Below are 23,009 nucleotides of genomic sequence, written 5' to 3'. Positions count from 1 at the left end.
ACCACTGCTTCTTTTGAAGTGCTATCTCTATGTTTTTCTTCTGTAATTTTCTGCCTGATATTTCATAATTCAGGCTTCATTCCAGATAAGGCCTATACTTTTTTTTAAGAGAGAATGAGAGAGGAGAGAGAGAGAGAATTTTTTAATATTTATTTTTTAGTTTTCGGTGGACACAACATCTTTGTATGTGGTGCTGAGGATCGAACCCGGGCCGCACGCATGCCAGGCGAGCGGGCTACCGCTTGAGCCACATCCCCAGCCCCAAGGCCTATACTTAAAAGACATTAGCAAACTCATGATTGTTGTTACCTGTCTACTTGCTTTCAGGAAGGGACTTGTCATCACCATGGGATGGATGCAGAGGTTCCTTCTGCTCTCCCTTCTCTAGAATCAATCCCTTTTCTTTCCCCTCTCTTTCTTTCTTCTTTTTCAAAAATTTTAGTACTAGTGATGTAATCCAAGGGTGGTCTACCACAGAGCTACATTCTGAGCCCTTTTTATTTTGAAACAGAGTCTCACTAAGTTGCCCAGGCTAGCCTTAAACTTGGGATCCTCCTGCCTCAGCCTCCTGAGTGGCTGGGAACATAGGCATGTGATAGCATGATAAGTGTAATTGATATTCTGAATGAAGTCAGTTTATTTTCTTCCCATCCATGTGTTTACATTTTCTCTACAGATTATATTTGTAAACATTTATATAAAACTATTAGCAAGGGGAAAATGTTTTCACTTCATAGATATATAGAGATATGTGAATTAATTTAATGTATTCGGCTTGTAGAAACCCTTACCATGTTTCATGGTAGTCAATGAAGCTGTATTGTACACCTTTCTACCTTTCCATTTGTGATCACCTATTGGTTCTTCATATATAGTATTCCTTTTGACCAATCTTTGGACCCTGTACTATCTCCTCATCTGGCTAATGCCTACTCATTTAGGTCACAACCTAGATGTCATTTCTCCAAGTAACCATTGCTAATCTGCCCTTTTCCCTATTCAGGTTAGCTTCCCTATTAAACACTATCATTTTACCTATATGTCACTTATAATTGCTTGTTTTATACAATTGTAAATATCTAATTTTGTAATGATTTGTTTAATGTCTATCTCATTCATAAAAATTTGTTAGCACCAGCACAATAAACCAGTATACAGCAGGTATCAATAAATATTTATTGAGTGAATGAATGAATTTTCATTCTAGAAAGCTAGTCAGCTAGTCATGACAAAAGCTTAGAAAATGTGTAATTTATTAGAAGGTAGGTTTTCATGTGTATTGCCATGAAGCAGTTATTCAGAATATTCTTTTGAACTTTTATTCTCTAGTAGATCTATATTTAAATCTACTTTTCTATTTGTGTCCTCTTTCCTCCCCTCTCCTTCCCCTCTCCCCAAACATTGATAAGTTTGTCAAATATTAATATACTTTTGTTAGTCTCTTAAAGAATCACCTTTTGCTTGGTTGCTCTTCTCTATAATTCTTTTGTATTCCATTCCATTTGTTTAATAATATTTCATATTATTCCTTCCCTCAACTGTATTTGGGTTTACTTAGCTATTCTATTCATATCTTTTTGGTTCAATGCTTACCTCACTAACAACAAATCTTCCTTCATTTCTAATACATGCATCATGAATCTATAAATTCCCCACTATGTACATCCCCCAGTACATTTACACAGGACTGGGGATTCTGTAATTTTTGTTGTTTAATTCCAATTAATGTTCCAAAGTATCTAAATGACAACTTGATAATTGAGGTTTGCTTTCTAATAGCAGTGCCTAAGTTTATCTTTTTTTTCCCCCATCAACCCTGTTCTGTTCTCAGTGTCACTGGCACCAAACAATCACATAAAGTGACAGCTTTTAACTTTCAGTATGTCATCAAGCACATCTAGCTGTTAGGTTGGCATATCCTAATGCTAAAATTGCCCAGTGTCTGCTATTGAGTTCTTCAGTGAAGATAATTTGCAATTGAAAGATATTGTCATGGAATACAACTTTAATTTATTAAGTTATTTAATTAATGAAGACTTTGATATGACATCATAAAAACTCATAGTGTAGCAGAGTAATGGTCTATTTTAATTGTTATGGGCTAATGAGAAAAGAACAAAGGCAGAATTAATATGTAAATGATGTGTTTACATCAAATGAAAGCCAAAGGATATTAGAGAATACTGTACTAAGGAAGATTTTCCAATCTTTCAAACAGAGAAAAGTGTTGAGAGAATTGACTCACCCACATCATCAGGAGAGGCATGCCGAATTAAGAGAACTTTTACCACAGTAGTCTGTATCACAACAAAGGCAAAAATCCATAAACTTGTGGAGGTTATCCTGAGATAATAATCAGATTATTATCTGAAGAATCCATAATATGATGCAAGTCCCATGAAAATAAACAAATCAGAGCAAGGAGATATCGCATGATAGGGAAGAGGACCACTTCTGTGGTCAGGGAAGGAAGAATGGATTCTCTCAGGAGATGACATTGTAGTAGAAACTTGAGTATGGTAGGAGGCAAAGACACATCTACTGGGGAAGACTGACTGACAGAAGCAATAGCAAATACAAAGACGCTGATGTAGGAATGAGCTTGACACATGTGAAAAGTGAAAAAGCAGTGTGTGTTGATGGGATTGTAAATTAGTACAATCGCAATGGAAATCAGTATGGAAATTCCTCAAAAGGCGAGGAATGGAAATACCATATGACCCAGCTATACCACTCCTAATTGTCTATCCTAAAGAATGAAAGTCATCCTCCTTTAGTGATACGTGCATACCCACATTTATAGTAGCACAAAATCCAATTTACAATAGCCAAATTATGGAACCAGCCTAGGTGTCCATTAACAGATGCATGGATAAAGAAAATGTGGTATATATGTACACTGGAGCTTTATTCAGCCATAAAGAAGAATAAAATTATGTCATTTGTGGGAAAATTGGATGACACTGAGAATATTATGTTAAGCTAACTAAGTCAAACTCAGTAAAGAATCATATGTGTTATTTTATTTGTGGAAGCTAAACAGAAAAAAAGTAGTGAAGGAGCTCATGAAAATAAAGGCAAATCAGTATAGTAAAAGGACCAGGGAGAGGGATAAGGGGGAAATACTGGGGAATAACATTGACCAAACTATATAGTTATAGCATGTGCACACATGTTTGTGTAAAAACAAATCCCACCATTATGTACAACTTTAAGGCACCAATAAAAATGGTACTGAGCTTTTCAGAAAACTGAAGGAAAAAAAGAAAGGGTGGGAGGGAGGAAGGGAGTGGGCATGAAAGAAGAAAGAAGTGAATAGATCATAGGGAGAGAGTGGTATGCAGTGAGAGAGGTATGCAATGAATGGGGGAAAAAAGCAAAATCTTGAAGGGCCTTGAAGTCATGGCAAAGAGACTGGATTTACTCCTGAGGATGATGGGGAAATACTACAGGGTCTTATACAGTTTGTTTGAGTACTAGAAAGGGAGATGGGAGTGATGGGTACCAATTCAGACTTGTTAGTTTACTGGAGGCGTAGATGTAGTCTACTCTGACTGAGACAGAATCAGCTGAGTGGAAGAATGGGGGTAGGGGTTGGAAGGGGAAGGTAAAAGAGAAGGTGTACAACAGTTGATTCAGAGAGTAGAAGCATTAGGCAAACCTATAGGATTTCCATAGAGAGCCGAGTATCCACTTGATACTTGTGGACATAAAGTAAGGCAGTCAGCAGAATTGTATTCGTCTCCATCCAATCACATTTAACCCAAAGTAGACAGAAAGCCAAGAGAAAGAGTTTTTCCAGATAAGGATAACAGAGATGAGCAAAAGAGTTGAATGTACATGTGGAGGAGATGAAGCATGGCCTCTAAGATGGTGGGAAGAAAGTGGGCATGAGGCAGCTGAGGAATAATATATGAAAGCAACAGGTCAACAGATTGGAAACCCCAAGGGATCATGGAACTCCAGTTGGAGTAGAGATGCTAACATCATGTGAGGTAGCTTCCTTGGAAAGTCAGGATGTGGTGATCAGAGAAAGCAGAGCTTTCAAAAACATTTTGAAGGTCAAAACAGTGTTTCTTGACAAGATCACAATTGGCATTTGAGGTGAAATAATTCTTCATGTGCGTTTCAGTCTCACATACTAAATGACATTGAATATCATTAGCTTCTGTTCTCTAAATGCTAGCAGCATTCCTTACATTTGTAAATACTCCCTAGGACAGTGGAAATTACTAGGTGGCAAACCACTGACTTGAGGTATGAACACAAGATAAAAGTTTACAAGGGATGATCTTAAGGAACTAAGAGGCCATTTATGTCTCTTCTATATGATGGCTTTTACCAAAAATGATGCAGAAGAGTGATGAATGTAAAGACCGTAGGCTAGGAGGTAAAACCTTCAAAGAATACAGAGTAGGCCATATTATAGTTTGATGACATGTCCTTTAAAAGTGCTTCTATGTATAAAAAAGTATTTTAAAGTGACAATTAGAATGAAGGATATCAAACCCACTGCTAGACACTGAGGAAAAATAGCCCCTGCATATCAGAGTAACAAGGAAGTCTCCCTATTATGAGTAGCCAAGAGTATCAAGTAAGGGCTGGGGGTGTAGCTCAGTGGAACATTTGCTTAGCATTACACTGGCCCCTTGGTTTGATGTCAAGAAAGGATGAAAGAAAGAAAGAAAAAGGAGAGAGATAAAGAGACTATCAAGTAGTACTGTCCAAAAGAAATTTCTATGATGTAAATGTAATCCATGTGATCTATTAAAAGACCCAATATCCCAATATCCCCTACTGAGCCTCTAACATGAGTGCAGTATGTCAGCAGAACTGTCTTTTGCTTTGTTTCATTTTTCATTAATTTAAATGTAAATAGTTACATTTGTCTAGTTATTACCATACTGAAAGATCAGAAGAGTAAAAGGTGAAAGAAGAGCAGGTGTGGGTCTAGATAAGTTTGTAGGATTGTAGCAGAAAGATGACAGAAGTCATGCTCATAGCATCTACATTTTCAATAAACAGGATCAAAAATTCATTTTAATTTATTTCAACCTCCTCCCAGACCAAATTCTGTACTACATTGTTATGGAAGACATTTGAAAAAATAAAAACTCTTCAAAAGTCTGAAATACCACCACTGAGTAAAAATTATTCCTTCTTATAGAAGCATCTGGTATTAATAGACTTTGACCATTGCCTATTTTTCTGAAATGGCCTAAGTGTAACTTTCCCCAAAGATGGATATTATATCTCTAACAAAGGAAGAAAAATATAACTTCTGAAAATTCCCTTTTAAGAGATTTTATCGTTTTTTAGAAATCATATTTCTTGAATTTCATGTACAAAATAATATAAAGAAAGTTGTTCTTTGATATCCAAAATGCGGCAAATATCCAAAAGGAGGCAAAAGAATTCTAACTGGCTACAAACTGCATGCCTATAATTTCTGTCTTAACAAGGTGGTAAAATAATGTGGTCAGAGGCTGCTCCTCCATACAAACCCGGCCATATGCAGAGACATCCAGAATGGCCTTGTGGTTATGCATTCAAAAGCTTGGTTGCTAAATACAAGCAACAATTTATCTGCACTCACTAACCAAATGAACAATGGTAGTCAAGAGCCTAAGAACACTCACCTAATTGAAGAATTGCAATTTCAGGCAGGGGACAAGCACAGTACAGGTATCATCTGAATATTGCTTGATACTACATTTGATTAGGAATAAAGAAACAATGATTTAGTTTATCTCAGTGCCTCCAATTTTCATTTCATTGTAATCAAAATACTCTCTAGCCTAGACAAGGGACAGAGTCCTTAGTTTAATATACCATAAATACATATTTAAGAAACAGCATCTGTGAGGTTAATCAGAACAGTACTATAACTGGTTAGAGTCAATCTATAGGAAACAAAGGTCAATTTCTCTTGAACCTTCAGGAAGAATCTGTATTTGGATGTTCTCACTTAGACCATGTGCTGAGTATCCATCCTATCTTCTACATCCCTAAAGAGGTCTTATATATTACTCTTGGATCTAAACTCCAGGGTTTTGCAAAAGTCAAGCAGAAGGCTTAAGAACTGAAGAGCCTGTAGAGGTCTACAACACTGGTAAGACACAGTCTACCAGATGTCCAGCCTCAGAATCCACTTTGGGTCCAGGATATAGATTTATGTTTCCACTGTAATGAATTCCATAGTTTCTAGTACTTAAACCAGGATTGAATGAAGGCTATTCTTGCTCTCCTTTTCAGTTTCCCCCAGTGGAACTTAGATCAACATGAAAACCAAAATGGATGTTGGTGCTCTACCTTCAACACTTCTTAACTCTTCTAATCTGAGGCTGGCACCATGGAACAGGAAGACTCTCAAAAAGTGAGAGTAGGTAAATGGATTGCTTAAGTCCATCTCAGCTACTTGGGAGAGACAAGTAATGAAGAGCAGAAGAAAGAAATTGAATTAATTCCAACCACCTCTCTCTGTCCACATGCCCCCTCTGGTGGAGGAACTAATTGGTAATGTAATAGCTATATATATATATATTTTTTTAATAACCAAAATTTTAAAAAGCAAAGGCAATCCACAACAAGACAATCAGCCCCTATAGAATTGAGAGTCAAATGTAGTGATTAAGAAATATGAGCTACAACTGGAAAACCACTTTCAGATGAAGCAGTAGGATGAATGATTTACCAAAAGGTCAACACTGCTCTTTTATCTTCACCACCCATCAGTTTCCATTGCCCTCAATTTGTCTGACACAAAACAGAAAGAAGGTCATAAAATATTCACATAAAAATTTACTTTATTTTGCAACATTAAAAAAAGAAACATACAGTTGGATATCATCAAAGCAGTGTAAGGACTAGCTTTTCTATTAGGATTTCTTGCAAACATTAGGAAAAAGTGCTGACATTTAAAACCCTGATATAAGAGGTTATGTGCTCAGCAAGTTCCAGAACTCTCTGTCTTGACCTTGGCTTTGAGGATCCACTGTTCTCAAGCAAAGGGTGGGTTAATTAACTTCCTCCCCAAACACCACACAAGTGGTTGCAGGAGGTAGGGAGAATATCATACTTTCCCTAACTTGCACTCTCCCGGGAGTCAAACTTTCTTAGTGGCCTCTGCTTTTAGATGGTGTGGATGATGGTTTTCAACTCTTGATACTCTGAGGAGCTGTAGAACAAAACACCTCCCCACTCCCATTTGACAATCTTTGCACAAAAGGAAACACAATGTTAAGTGAAATTATATTTTCTGGCAGAAGGGATTCTGAAAATTCACGTATCTGCAAACTTCTAGAACCCTTTAACCAAACCAGCAAAACACATTACTCTGTTTTAACTGAAAGGATAAGACTGATTACATCAGAAAATGGGTCATTTCCCCATTCTTCCTCTGAATTTACCAATTCCATGTCTGATTTTGCATCTTTCAGACAATTTGAAATTTTTTGAGCTAGTAAAAAATTCTTCTCAGACTATATAAAGGGGGATCTAAATATCTGTTACTATGTTTGTGCATTGTTATTCACAGATTTTTTTGTGAATCAAAAAAAAAAAAGAAAAAAGAAAAAAAGTCAAAAGATCTCAAAAAAAAAGATATCTACACAGACATTCATCACCATATTACTTATTATAATGAAACTTGGAAATACTCATTGTCAAACACAAGAATATTATTTAAATTAATTATGGTATAGTCAAAGTAGAATATAATACAGATTGAAAATTATATAGTAGGATATTTAATACTGTAAAAAACAATTTTGGGTATTGTTAATGAGGAAAAGTACATTACAAAAACAGTAGGCACAATATTATCATATTTATTGCCAATGGTTATATTTGGATAATGAGACTAAAGGTTTGGCAAACACTTGGCTAACCTGTCTTTGATTCACAACCCTTTCACTCTAATAATCCTTATAACTGGGAATAGTTCTATAAAATGAAACATAAACAAAAAGTCTGCTAGGGAGAACTGTGTGTGTGTGTGTGTGTGTGTGTGTCCTGATTTAAAGGATTCTTCTTTTCTTTACCATCTACCTTCCCAATACAAACAGGATGCCTGAAGGAGTACCAGCTTCACTGTGACCCTCAAAAAAAGAAATAGCATGCTAAGAACAGGAGAAAAGCAAAATCACCGTATTCAGACTTCCTCTAAAGACTTGGAGACTGTCACCACCGGTTGGATTTTCTGCAATTAGCAGAAAAATGTATTCCTGATACTCAGGAGGTTCTATTTTTATCTTTTTGCTTATCTATAGATCTTTATATTTTTACCTAAATATGTTATTTTTGTGATAAGAAAATAATGCTGGATACAAGAAAAAGAAGCTTTAGTATACTTCAAGAGAAATCTGGAGACTAAGAGACGCAGTTCATCTAAGGAACAAGATAATGGGCAAAGAAAACATGCCGATAATAGAATTCTTAGAGTTGCTTAATGCTATTAATATTTTCAGTACTTTAAACATACAATGTTTATTTCTGGAAACATTTAAGATATACTACAGTGCCGGTACTCCAGCAGGCACTGACAATTCCTAACATGAAGAGAGCTGTGATCAGATGGAAGGGAAACAAGGAACTTCCATAGAAGTAAAGTATCTTGCCTGACATTCATCAGCTTCTCAATCGTGAAACAAGGACCAGAATGCAGGTCTATTGACTCCTAATGACTTTTACCACTTTATCATATAATTAAACATTAATATTCAGCTAAATCATGTTTAGAAAACTCTGGTGGAAGTTGTTTAAGAAGGATGAACTGAATGGGGACAAACAAACAAACAAACAAAACATGGGAGAGAGATTTTTCTTCATTAATAATCACTTACAGATTTGCAAGGTTATTTCCCTCAAATAAAGGGAAAGGTCTGTTTGAATGGAGCAGAGAAAATCCTTGTTTTTATCTGTCTATACCACATCAATCAGTTCATCAAGTCATGACCACAAAATGTAATCTCATTCAACCATAATAATGGCGGAAAGAACACTAAGTAATGCAATCAATTGTTCGGTACCACAAGTAACAATTAAAATCTGGTCTATTTATTCATCTTTTAACCATTTGCTTTTATATCCCTGTACATACAACCAAAAGAATAAGACCTAAGAATCTATCGAGGCTCACTGAAATTGAACTAAAATTTTAGATGGCATTCAGAATAATAAGTGCCATTCCAGAAGCAGGGCAGCTACATTGTTCCTGAATAGCCAAAATGTCGGGTAATAAAGGGGAGCAAACTATGTTATCTCAAAAGATGCACTGTTGCGTTTTAGTCATGAGGTGTCCCCCAAAAGCTCATATGTGAGAAAATGCAAGCAAGTTCAAAGGTGAATTGACTGGATCAGGAGAGCCTTGACCTTATCAGTGAATTAATCCACTGATGGGTTAACTGGGTGGTAAGTGCAGGCAGGTAGGTGTGACTGGAAGCAGTGGGTCATTGAGGGTGCCTTTGGGGCTTATAGTTTGTCACCATTAGCAGAGCTCTCTTTTTCTCTACTTCTGGTTATCACATCCCGAGCTGCCTTCTTCCCCCAAGCCCTCCCACCATGATATTCTGTGTCACCTCAGTCCAGAGCAATGAAGCCAGCTGCCTCTGAAACCATGAGCCCAAATAAACTTTTCCTCCTCTCCATTGTTATTATCCAGTCTTTTGGTCACAGATCCCAAAGCTGAGTAAAACATGCACTTTGACAAAATATTATTTTGAACTAAAAGCACTTCTAAAAAACCAACAGGTACAAGAAGGGCACATTGACTCTCCTCTTTTTCTTTCTGAAAGCAGATGAAATCTCAGTTCAAAAGATGTCCTCTCTATATCAGAAGGAAAGTAACATTCTTATCATCAAGGATGGGAAGTTAAGAATAAGAGCATTTTATACAAATAGACCTTGTTAAAATAATGCTTCTTATGATTTATTCTCCCCACATAATTCAATTGCTTTTTCCACAACTGACTCTCTTTGTTCAATAGAATACAAAATCAAAAGATTTTCCCATTTCTTTGATTCTTCATTTCCTTATGGTGGACTCTCAGTCATATGAAGCTTAACTTGAATAAATTTGTATTATTTTCTTCTATTAATCTGTTTATGTCAGTTTAATTCAAAAGCCCAGCCTCCACACCCTCCCCACCCACCCCCCCCAAAAAAAAAACTCTAAGAGAAAATAATATTTTACCTCCCCTGTAGTTGCCATCTTGAATGCTGGAAGGTACTCTCATTCTTGAAAATAAGAACAAGTATGGACATGTTTCTCAGACATGTTCATTTACAACCCAGAAAAATAAGTAAAGGATAATGTAGTAAAAATAACTGCCACATATAAACACTCACACATATCCCTTATTAGAGCAGCCATCATCTACACTGTGATAATCTATTTGCAATGTCTGTCCTCCCACTAGATTATCAGCTCTCCAAAGGAAGGACTATTTCCTTTCGTCTTTGCCAAAGATACCAGGCCTTTCTCAAACTTCCCAAGATTCAAATTAAACTTAGATTCCAACTATAAATGCCACTTAGATTCCAGCTATAAATGCCTATAAATCATAACAGAAATTTTTACTGAAAGTTCCTCTTCATTCCAAGCTATCTTACTTTTTTAAAAAAGTTAATAACTTTTTAACATTTCCAAAATATCTTGAAGGGCAGGGGTGGGGTGGGGGGGGAGTCACACATTAAATTCTGTGAAGTAACATTTACTTCCTCAAGCCCTGACTAATTGGAAATGACTGGACTTGGCAGCTCCTTTTATCACTTGATCTATAAGCTAAATTCAGTTCCTGTTGTGCCAACTGGAAAATGCCAACATCCCTTCCCATCCATACAGCATCCCACCCCATCAGTCACTCTAGGGTCTGACAATCTGGTATGACCACTCCCTATGAGAGCAAAGTAAAAATTAAAAACAAACTTATAAGTAGCCCAGAAGAGCAATGGTGAAGTTAGAAGAGATTAGAAGGGTGCCAGATACATTACTATTGATTCCCTGCTAGCAATTTCATGGAAAAATATCCACTGCAGTTATATAAAGAGCATTTGGCTCAGTTCCAACTCTTTTGTCTTCAAGTCTTACAAAAAAAAAAAATCAACCAAGAGGGATAAGAAACTAGAAATTGGTTGATGGGGCACAACTGTTTTCTGTAGAATGAGAAACCTTCATCACTGTACCTTAATTATGTAAATCTGCTCCCGCAGAGTCCGATACTTTCATTTATTGAGCCTTGCCTCTGCCATCCTGGTAACCCAGAGAAGAAGCCAATTTATAATGACTCAAGCCACATTTCACAATAGACTCCAAAGGACACATGATGTCATTTGCTAAAATGACTCAATCCAGATGGAAAGCATTCTGACCCATACATAATTGATTGACCTTTGCTATGCTTTTCCTGGTTATTTATGTACTATCATATGCATGAATGTATATTAGTGGTATTTACACTTGGCAGCTACTTTTAAGAACACATTATTCAATTGGAATTTGAAGCTTTTAATGACCATTTCCTCACCAAACATTCATAAATGAAGAAACAAGGAAAGATGTTATCTTTAAAATAGTGTTTAATAAGTTCTGAAGAGTCTTAAGAAGCTTCACTATTCTAATTGTTTTAAATTACAGCAGATAAGATCTATGTATGTAAAACTGAATCCAAAACCTTGAAACCAAGGACACCAAAAGACATTTTATCTATTTTATGGCTTGGGGGTCCAATAATGAGGGTGAAATATGCTTTACCAAAGAAATGGGTTATTTTAGATAGTTTCAAGAAAAGCATCAACTGTGGTGGAGACATGATAAATCACCCCCTAAAAATGAGCACAATTATGTGATGTTCAACTTTTGAACACACTATGAATTTGGTTTTCCCAAAGGGGTTAATTGCAAATTTGATAATATCTGAAAGATCAAGATAGTTTCAAGATAATCACAGGAAAGACTAGAAAGTGTGTCCTTTTCCCGTTACACACACCCAAGCAGACATCGTTAACTGATCACTCAATTCTTAACCATGGAGCCATGAAATGGACTTAAAATACTTTTTCAAAGGTATTCCCGATAAACACTACCAAATTTACAGACTTTTCCTAAAAATAAAATTAAATAGAGAAGGTTGTATTTGATTTACCAATCAAAGTAATTCTATCTCTTATTGGCATGTCCTTCAAGATTCAATCTAAAACTAAACGGGGTCTTAAAACCAAAATTAAAATCACTTTTGTAAATCTTACAAAAATATTAAATCAAATTCAGTAGTTGTCCATAAGTCATGGTAGGCTGATATAAACAAACAATTTATCAATTCATCCTATACAATTGACTTTTTAATTTAACTAAACAAAATTAAGGAAGGAACACACTGAAATGGCAACATAATAATTCTGTAGTTACAGCAGAATGGTGACTTGCAGATATTCAGTTTATTATATACCCCAATATATTTTTTTATAAATTCAAAATATTATATAAAATACCAAGATAAAGATGTATCATTCTAGCTTATTTCTAGTCTACTCAAGAACTGGAAAGGCTGATGCCAAACATTTCTAAAGGTCAAAACCCTATGCAATAATGACAAGATTTTTTTCTGGTAATGCAACTACAATAGTTCAGAGTATTAATAGTTAACCAGAATACCCTGTTCTATGATTATAATATTTTGTTGTAATTCAACTAGAGCATTCATAAAAATTATTGGAAATCAAAAGCTTAATTTCCCCCATTCAAACAAAAATATCACAAAATGACATGTACGCCTCAAGCGAGATTCATTCATTTACAAGAAACAAAAACCCACTTGAAGAGCTCAAATAAAAGGGGTTTCTAGAAGTATATCCTAGTAACAAATAGGGTAGGAAATACAGTCAGGCCCCCTGAGAAACCACAGGCAGGAGGTGGGAAGTAACTCAGATTAAAGGTTGATATATTCACTGTCTCTGGGGCTATAAGGTCCTATGTCTCTACCTGTTTGAGTAACCTTTACCTCATCGCCTTTCCCTGTAGATGTGCTTTCTATGCTTTGGCATCAACATGACTAAATACTGGTATCTTTGCAGCCTAATTATAAGCCAAGTAGTATCCTGATTTATAATATATAATTTCAAAATGCCCAGAGGAAAAAATTCTGATTAATTCAATCAAGGTCAAGATCTGTCCACACCTGGCCTAATTGACACAATTGTATATAATAAATTACCAATTCCAACACCTATAGAGACCAGGCAGGAAAACTAAAAGTGTGAAGCTGACCAGAAGCTGGAAGAAAAGGGCCTGAAACAGAAAGCATGCTTTTTTCCACTCTGGCAAGATAATCCAGATTTTCAGTGAAAATTCCTGATTTTTTAAAACATATTTGCAGGTCATATTAGGCCACAGTGTCCTACAAAAATTGAAGTGTTTTGATTCCACGTCAGAGGGTTCACATGAGGAAAACATGGCTGTAGATGCCAGCCTTTTAGGTGGACATAGAAGCAGTCACTCAGAGTGTAGATTACTTGCTACTCTTCAATACGCCCTCTCACATACAACATGCACTGCTGTTAAATATTTTAAAGTATCTTGTACAAGATGATATACTAAGTTGGGCAGAGATAATTGTCTTGTGGCTCTGAATGGGTTCATAGAAAAAAGCGGTTAAAAAAATTAAATCAGACCAACACACTGGAGCTAGAAAAATTTGACACCATCTTCTCCTTCTTTTCTGTCCACAGCCCAAACTGCTACCTGCCATCAAAAGATAAAAAGATACACATTACAAAACAACTGCAGATTCCTTTTTCAGCTAACTAAGGATGACACAGGGCCTTCTGTGCTAATTGCTTCACCATAAAAAACTGTGAAACACAGAAGTCTCAGCTCAGATGCCACTTCCTCTATGAAACCCAGTCTGAGTCCTCAATCTAAGGCCCCCATGGGTGTTCACACAGCACCTGACCAACCTCCCGCCCATTGCTGTCTGCCTAACTCCTCATATGCACACATACACAAAAAACCTATTTGGCTTAACCTTGAAACCTGGAAAATGTCTAATCCCCCTGTCTGTCCCGCCAGCCCGTTTATTGACTAAACATGTGTAGTTGAAAATTGAAAGTTATACTCCATGTATATATGTTAAAATACATTCTACTGTCATGTACAACAAAAACAACATATGAAAAATTAAAATAAATACATGTGTTTGGACACACTCAAAACTATTTTTGTGGAATGGGTCAGGTTCTATGCATGCATGATTTTATCAGGATGAACCCATGAATATTTAATTATAAAAATTTAGTAAAAAAATATTGATTTCTATTTAAAAACAGAAAATTAACTGAAAAATGTTAAATTTACACTAAATTCTTCCCCATTCTTTTGTGTGAACTCTAAGATTGTCAATCAAACATTTAAAGCCTTTTACTCAAATGAGAATTACATGTATTCTGCTGAAAATTGTTAAAAACTCAAAATCATATACTTGTGGGCTTTGGGGAATATTTAGTCAAATTTGACCTAAAAATCCTTAAAGCCACCTTCTGTCAGCTTCTAGATATGCATAGATTTCCCCCCAATATACCTGTATTGATATAGATATAAATATACCTAGTATGAAAGAACAGGGCCTGGTAAAATTCTCTACTCAAGACAGAAAATCCATATATTTAAACTTATGAGAAATTTGAGAAGTGTAGTATATGCATGTCTTGCAAAGACTTATGATCCATTCTGAAGAAATAAGTCTTGGCAAATTTCCCTAGCACTGAGAACTGTTTAGCAGGAATTAATTTTTAAATGAAATAAGCTAAAAATGAAATAGAAAAAAAAGTAACATGATTTATAGTTAAGTCTTATTCTCCAGTAATTACTGGAGGTGACACTGGTATTTTGTATCATTGGTAATGAGACTGAGTTTGACCAAATGTCTCCCTTTTCCCATGAAAAATATTTGCAGTGTTCCAATTTTTACTGCTAATCCAGGTCGGGTGGCTCTTTATCATGTGCAGTTAGTAGCCTAAAAACTGTGGGGAGAGTAGAGCATAATTTCAAGGCAATAAGTATATCTGAGACAGAAATAAGATTAAATGAGGTCTATTTCTTTGAACACTTGACCCTAAGTTATGACAAATTAACTTTAAAAGACAATGTTTTATCTTCAATGGAAGCGGGTAGGGTGGGAAGGGCTTCACTTGTCATTCCAGCTAAAGAAGTATTTGGCAAACATCCTCTTTGGAAAGACTTTGTCTAGCAAAGGGATTATGATCCATGTAGTAAGGAAGAAAAGAAAACTAAAAACAAATAGATAAATGAAGAAATGTATAGCAGCATTTGCCAAGATGGATTCCATTCATGTGCAATACCAAGGGCAAGAGGTATTATGTTACATTACTCCAGAAATTGCCAATATTTAACATCTGTAATGATCCTTGTGAATTTTCAGGAAGAGACAGAGCATCCAACAGTTTTTCCATATATATGTATTTACACTGAGGGTTTTGGCCTGTAAATACTCTTAGGGATACTCATGCTATCAGACAAATCCAGGCTGAAATTCTGTCACTTACTGGGTGTGTTCCCATGTGTCTACTTCTTAACCTCTTGGTTACCCAATTTGAACATTCAGTCCTTCAGTTTATGTTTCTTCAGAAGTTATTCCATTAACTTCCCTTTGATGTTATTTCTTATAATTAGTTATAGGTCATAACATCTTTAGCCACAATAATCTTATTTTCCATACAGTTACAAATTTGTACATATTCTTTTGTGATTTCAAAAAATAAAAATAAAAAGCATATACCAGTCTGAACTGGTAATTGGACAGAAAGACACATGACCCCTGAACTCACAGAACTCACAGTCCTGTTGGAGAAACAGTCAAGAAACAACACACACAGAATAGAAGGTGTCAGTAAGAGACTCTAAAAGGGATATAACTTATTCTAGAGAGAAGAAAACATTTGAGTTGAAATCTGGAGAGAAGGAATTAATTAGGAGATGAAGAAAACAAGGGAATAATAATGTGCAAAGGCCCTGTGCCAAGAAGGAGAAAACTGATTTTAAGGAAGACAAAGGGCACCATAATTGGAGTTTAGACACTAGGGGAGAAAGAGATAAGAAAAGTCAAGAGAGAATGACCTTCCATGTTAGCTTTTTGAATGATAGAAATAAATAACTTCTACCAAGAGAGCTATATAATCGGTTTCAGATTCTGAAATCTCCCTCAAACTTTAGTATGCAGAATGTATTGTCCAAGTAGATGGGAGGGGATCCATTAGGAGGCCAGTGCAGTAATTATGATACTTTCCAATGAAAAGGTGGATATGGTGAAATATGACAACTCCCTCTCTGAGGGAGATTTAGGAGGTGGCAATGAATTGGATAAGGGCATCAGATTTATTTTATACATAAAATTCCAAGCTGCATTATTTGCTGATCTATAAGTTGTACTACCAGATCAGCTAATGAGTTTTCTTTACTATAACCTGGAAGATTTATCTCAGTTGATACAATATCTCTCTTTTAAAAAAAGTTATGATTCTTTTTTTTGTACCATGATTATTAAACATATTCCACAATGGTCAGTATTGGGATGTTTATACATTATGGAATAAAGGAATAAAAAACTTAAAACTATGTTTTACATTAAATATGCAGTGTCTTTTTGTTAAAGTATATTATTGTTATATTTAGTTTGATACATATTATTGACATTATTGATACATATTATTGATACATATGTTATTCTTAGTTTGATACATATATAATTGTTATTCTAAGTTTGTTATTCTTAGTTTGCTTTGAACACCTCCTCTCCCATTTCCCATCAGCACAGGTATGTGGGCTTCTAGGTCCTAGAAATGATTCACTCAAGATGAGAACATAAGTACAAACAGTGCTGCTACACTATATCGTTGGTAATCACTCTCTCCCCAAAGTGTTGCTTAACTCCTTAAAACAAAACAAAAGAAAAAGGAGAACATGGTAAAATAATGGGCACTGAAAATACCTAAGACTTTGGAATATTGATTTGTTTTATCAAATTCAATAGGAAGGATAAAACCTTGATTTCTGTACACTTGAATTTTGAAAGATTAGAAAGCAAGTTGATGACTCTTGGACAACAATACACAATCATATACATAAAAACATAGTTGAAAAAGGACAAAAATGTCAATGGATACTTCTGAGAAATGATTTTGAAGTATAGGGGATTTCTGTTTTTCTTCTTTTTTTAATAATACAATGTGTTTTCACAATACCTTTATTTTATTCATTTTTTTATGTGGTACTAAGGATTGAATCCAGTGCCTCATACATGCTAGGCAAGTGCTCTAGAACTGAGTTACAATCCCAGACCCGGATTTCTCCTTTTCTGTTTTATGTATTATTTGAATTTTAAGAACTGGTATAATTTTGTAACAAAAGTAGTAGGATATAAAAGCAGATATGAGGAGCTGGGGTTGTGGCTCAGTGGTAGAGCACTCGCCTAGCATGTGCAGGACCCTGGGTTCAATCCTCAGCACCACATAAAAATAAATAAAATAAAGGTATTGCATCCAACTACAACTGAAAAGTAACTATTTTTAAAAAGCAGATATGAAAGACACGATGAAGAAAATGCCAAATCTGTTTGTTAGGCCAGGAGAGTAGGGGGCAAAAATTATCGTAGACAGTAAATGCACTTCATTAGACTTTCATTATATTTATTTTTCTACACTCATGACCAGACTAGTACCTAGTACATATCTACATATTAACACTGACACTGCAAAAGGGCTGCATTTGAATACCACTATACAAAAGGAACATATTAAATCACTATTATCATCTTAAATCCAATTATAGGCAAATAGAGGTAGTTATAATATGCATGGGGAAATTTTTCTTTCTGATGGGATAAAAACTCAGTAAAAAAAATCCAGTGGTTGCCTCATGTGTAAATAATTTTTAAGGGAAAATGGCAAAATCCCCATCCAATCTGATTCAATAGTTTTCCAGAATGGAAGACCCATTGGAGAGCAGATATGAGCTCCTCAGACTTTTCCAATTTAAGAAGCATTATCACATCTTAGACTACCTGGACTATCTTGTACAGAATCACTCTGTAGCTTTTGAAAAATATAGAATCTTAACCATCCTAAAATTATACTGAATTGGTTTCCAATACAAGGATTAGCAGAAGTGAAAATAATAGATATACTTATTCAGTATCTCAACAAAGTTGTTAGAATTTCAACATTAAATATGAAGTTTGCTGTAGATTTTTTTTGTAGTTGAAATTTATCTGATTAAGGAAGTTCTTCTATAAGGAAGTTCTTCTGATGAAACTGAGAATTTTTGCCATTAATGAATGACTGTTAAATTTTATCATTTTCCTCCTCATCTGACATGATTATGTTTTTGTTTTGTTTTTGATTTTACTTTACTAATGTGATAAATTGCATTGACTCATTTTCCAATAATCAACTTGCATTACTGGAATAAATCTAACATGATAGTGATACATTTATTATCTTTTTTTGATTTGCCAACATTTTGGCTAGAATTTTTCCATGTATCTTCATAAGGAAAAGTGAACTGGGAATTGCCTTTCCTTTAATACCTGTTACGGTTTGGATATGAGGTATCCCCTAAGAGCTCACTTGTGAAAAAATGCAAGTGGGTTCAAAGGAGAAATTATTGAGTTTAAGAGTATTAACCCAATCAATGATTTAATCCTCTGATAGGGATTAACTGAATGTAACTGAAGTGGTAGGGTTCGACTGGAGGAGGTGGAAATTGGGGAGTTGTTATGGGGTATATATTTGTATCTGGTGAGTAGAGTCGGATACAAAGGCACATCAAAAAAATTGGGCACCATGATCAAGTAGGATTCATCCCTGGGATGCAAGGATGGTTCAATATACGGAAATCAATAAATGTTATTCACCATATCAATAGACTTAAAGATAAGAACCATATGATCATCTCAATAGACGCAGAAAAAGCATTCAACAAAGTACAGCATCCCTTTATGTTCAAAACATTAGAAAAACTAGGGATAACAGGAACTTAACTTGACATTGTAAAAGCTATTTATGCTAAGCCCCAGGCTAGCATCATTCTGAATGGAGAAAAATTGAAGGCATTCCCTCTAAAATCTGGAACAAGATAGTGATGCCCTCTATCACCACTTCTATTCAATATAGTTCTGGAAACACTGGCCAGAGCAATTAGACAAATGAAAGAAATTAAAGGCATAAAAATTGGAAAAGAAGAGCTTAAATTATCACTATTTGTGGATGACATGATTATATACCTAGAAGACCCAAAAGGGTCTACAAAAAAGCTACTAGAACTAATAAATGAATTCAGCAAAGTGGCAGGATATAAAATCAACACACACAAATCAAAGGCATTTCTGTATACTAGCGACAAAACTTCTGAAACGGAAATAAGGAAAAACACCCCATTCACAATATCCTCAAAAAAATAAAATACTTGGGAATCAACCTAACAAAAGAGGTGAAAGATTTATACAATGAAAACTACAGAACTCTAAAAAGAGAAGTACAAGAAGATCTTAGAAGATGGAAAAATATACCCTGTTCATGGATAGGCAGAACTAACATCATCAAAATGGCGATATTACCAAAAGTTCTTCATAGGTTTAATGCAACGCCAATCAAAATCCCAATGGCATTTCTTATAGAAATAGATAAAGCAATCATGAAATTCATATGGAAAAATAAAAGACCCAGAATAGCAAAAGCAACTCTAAGCAGGAAGTGTGAATCAGGCGGCATAGCAATACCAGATTTCAAACTATACTACAGAGCAATAGTAACAAAAACAGCATGGTACTGGTACCAAAACAGGCGGGTGGACCAATGGTACAGAATAGAGGACACAGAGACTAATCCACATAGTTACAACTATCTTATATTTGATAAAGGGGTTAAAGCAAGCAATGGAGGAAGGATAGCATCTTCAACAAATAGTGTTGGGAAAACTGGAAATCCATATGCAACAAAATGAAACTGAATCCCCTCCTCTCACCATGCACAAAAGTTAACTCAAAATGGATCAAGAGACTCTGCATCTGATAGAAGAAAAAGTTGGTTCCGATCTACATATTGTGGGGTCGGGCTCCAAATTCCTTAATAGGACACCCATAGCACAAGAGTTAATAACAAGAATCAACAAATGGGACTTACTTAAACTAAAAAGTTTTTTCTCAGCAAGAGAAACAATAAGAGAAGTAAATAGGGAGCCTACATCATGGGAACAAATTTTTACTCCTCACGCTTCAGATAGAGCCCTAATATCCAGAGTATACAAAGAACTCAAAAAATTAAACAATAAGATAACAAATAACCCAATCAACAAATGGGCCAAGGACCTGAACAGACACTTCTCAGAGGAGGACATACAAACAATCAACAAGTACATGAAAAAATGCTCACCATCTCTAACAGTCAGAGAAATGCAAATCAAAACCACCCTAAGATACCATCTCACTCCAGTAAGATTGGCAGCCATTATGAAGTCAATCAACAACAAGTGCTGGCGAGGATGTGGGGAAAAGGGTACTCTTGTACATTGCTAGTGGGACTGCAAATTGGTTCGGCCAATTTGGAAAGCAGTCTGGAGATTCCTGGGAAAGCTGGGAATGGAACCACCATTTGACCCAGCTATTGCCCTTCTTGGACTATTCCCTGAAGACCTTAAAAGAGCATACTACAGGGATACTGCCACATCGATGTTCACAGCAGCACAATTCACAATAGCTAGACTGTGGAACCAACCCAGATGCCCTTCAACAGATGAATGGATAAAAAAAAATGTGGCATTTATACACCATGGAGTATTACGCAGCAAAAAAATGACAAAATCACGGAATTTGCAGGGAAATGGATGGCACTAGAGCAGATTATGCTAAGTGAAGCTAGCCAATCCCTAAAAAAACAAATGTCAAATGTCTTCTTTGATATAATGAGAGCAACTAAGAACAGAGCAGGAAGGAAGAGCAGGAGGAAAAGATTAACATTAAACAGAGACATGAGGTGAGAGGGAAAGGGAGAGAAAAGGGAAATTGCATGGAAATGGAAGGAGACCCTCATTGTTATACAAAATTACATATAAAAGGTTGTGAGGGGCATGGGAAAAAAAAACAAGGAGAGACATGAATTACAGTAGATGGGGTAGAGAGAGAAGATGGGAGGGAAGGGGAATGGGGATAGTAGAGGATAGGAAAGGTAGAAGAATACAACAGTTACTAATATGGCATTATGTAAAAATGTGTATGTGTAACCGATGTGATTCTGCAATCTGTATTTGGGGTAAAAATGGGAGTTCATAACCCACTTGAATCTAATGTATGAAATATGATATGTCAAGAGCTTTGTAATGTTTTGAACAACCAATAAAAAAATTAAAAATAAAAGGCATGTGAAAAAAAAGAAATAAAAATTTCCCATGCATATTATAACTACCTCTATTTGCCTATAATTGGATTTAAGATGATAATAGTGATTTAATATTTCACTCTGACTGAGGAGCTCCCTTTAATAGATTCAATGTAGACATGCTAGTATTTAATTCTCTTAGTTTTAATTATTATAAAAAAATTTTTTGAAATATATGTTCACTGGGTACAAAATTCAATATTGGTAATTATTATATTGGTACTCTTTGTCATTTAATTGTTTTCTAGCTTCCATTGTTTCTGTTTAAAAGTAAGATGTAAGTCCAATTGGTATTCAGTTGAAAATGTGTCTTTTTTCCTTTGGATGTTTTTAAGATTCTTTCATTTGTCTTTGATTTTTAAGGAATTTTACTATAATATGCCTCGATGTTTTATTTGATTTTCTTTGCTTATACAATTTCTTGAATTGGTGGCTGAATATCATTCATTAATTTTGAAAAATTCTTGGCCAGTATCTCTTCAAATATTGTCTCTGACCCATTTTCTCTCTAATCCCTTTCCCTGTCTTTATTTACCCAGTCTTCAGATTATCCCATATATCTCTTATGAAATTGCATTTATTTTCATCTTATTTTGTTTGATTTTTCCTGATCTGTACTTCAATCTAATTATTTTCTACCTTACAATCTTCTGTGCCACTATTCTTTTCTTCTGATATGTCTAACCTGTGACTAACCCCATCTACTGAGTTCTTAATTTAATTTACTATAATTTTAAGTTGTTCATCTGATTCCTTTGATGATTTCTAGATCTGTGCTGAAATTCTCTGTGTGTTCTTACAGAAATTCTCTGTGTGTTCTTTTTTTTTTATTGTTGGTCGTTCAAAACATTACATAGTTCTTTTTTTTTTGTTTTTGTTTTTAGACTTTTTTTATTGATTTTTAAAAATGACAACAGAATGCAGTACAATTCTTATTATATATATATACTACATTTTTTCATATCTCTGTATATAAAGTATGTGGACACCCAATTCGTGTTTTCATACATATACTTTGAATAATGATGTCTATCATATTCCACCATCCTTGCTAATCCCCTGCCCCCTCCATTTCCCTCCCACCCCTTTTCCCTAACTAGAATTCATCTATTCCTCCCATGCTCCCCCTCCCTACTTCACTATGAGTCAGCCTCCTTATATCAGAGAAAACATTCAGCATTTGTTTTTTTGGGATTGGCTAACTTCGCTTAGCATTATCTTCTCCAACACCATCCATTTACCTGCAAATGCCATGATTTTATTATCTTTTATTGCTGAGTAAAATTAGGAAGGCATTTTTGGGATCAATGTCCAACATCACCTTGTAGGGCAAGATTATGAAGCATTACTATATGTTTATGACTATGCAATATTTATTAATAAATCATGGATACATTGGATGCTGTCTTATGTGACTTAGTGCATCCCTAATATCTTTGCTTGGTTTTTTTTTTTTGTATATTAAGAACTTTGCTTTAGAAATGACTTAATTAAAATGTCCCTGTTATATAAAAATTGATTGGTTTAGTAAAGTTAATGACAAGATATAAATTGGAAGAAGTCATCCT

At 35.2% G+C, this 23,009-nt stretch overlaps 1 protein-coding gene across 10 annotated transcripts in view; it reads right to left on the bottom strand.

Annotated features, from left to right (window-relative positions):
• Positions 1–23,009, bottom strand: part of Fhit (fragile histidine triad diadenosine triphosphatase) — a 1,439,263-nt gene that overhangs the window by 1,150,830 nt on the left and 265,424 nt on the right. Inside the window, exon 1 of one of the 10 annotated variants that reach the window (XM_077795629.1) lies at positions 5,640–5,665. The exons of the other annotated variants lie outside the window; for them this stretch is intronic. The gene's annotated coding sequence lies outside the window, so the exon portion shown is untranslated. Of the gene's footprint in view, positions 1–5,639; positions 5,666–23,009 lie in introns of those variants that run through there. 10 annotated transcript variants of the gene reach the window in all.

This window comes from Urocitellus parryii, chromosome 3 (genome assembly GCF_045843805.1).
Source record: "Urocitellus parryii isolate mUroPar1 chromosome 3, mUroPar1.hap1, whole genome shotgun sequence".
Lineage (NCBI taxonomy): Eukaryota > Metazoa > Chordata > Mammalia > Rodentia > Sciuridae > Urocitellus > Urocitellus parryii.
Note: the sequence above shows the minus strand (reverse complement) of the source record. Positions and strands in the feature narration are given on the sequence as shown.